A 424-nucleotide genomic window follows, 5' to 3' on the forward strand; every position below is an offset into this window, starting at 1 on the left:
GTTAGCCAGGATGGTCTCGATCTCCTGACCTCGTGATCCGCCCGTCTCGGCCTCCCAAAGTGCTGGGATTACAGGCTTGAGCCACCGCGCCCGGCCTAAATTTTTGTATTTTTAGTAAAGACGAGGTTTCACCATGTTGGCCAGGCTGGTCTCGAACTCCTGACCTCGTGATCTGCCCGCCTCGGCCTCCCAAAGTGCTGGAATTACAGGCGTGAGCCACTGCCCCCAGCCTGCTACTTATACTCTTTCCGCAACTCTGTCCCTGAGGAACCTTCTCCCCTCACTTCCCCTGGAGTTCCCTCCCCACAAAACACACTCACTTTTATCTCACTGATACTGCGGCCTGGGGAACTGCTGAGCCAGTGCCTTGCATAGGTTCCTTTGGCTGAGGATCAAGGAAGGCCTGCCAAAAGCAAGCTCACCC

The sequence above is a fragment of the Rhinopithecus bieti genome, unplaced genomic scaffold (genome assembly GCF_001698545.2).
Source record: "Rhinopithecus bieti isolate Rb0 unplaced genomic scaffold, ASM169854v2 scaffold_13400, whole genome shotgun sequence".
In the NCBI taxonomy this organism is placed as follows: Eukaryota; Metazoa; Chordata; class Mammalia; order Primates; family Cercopithecidae; genus Rhinopithecus; species Rhinopithecus bieti.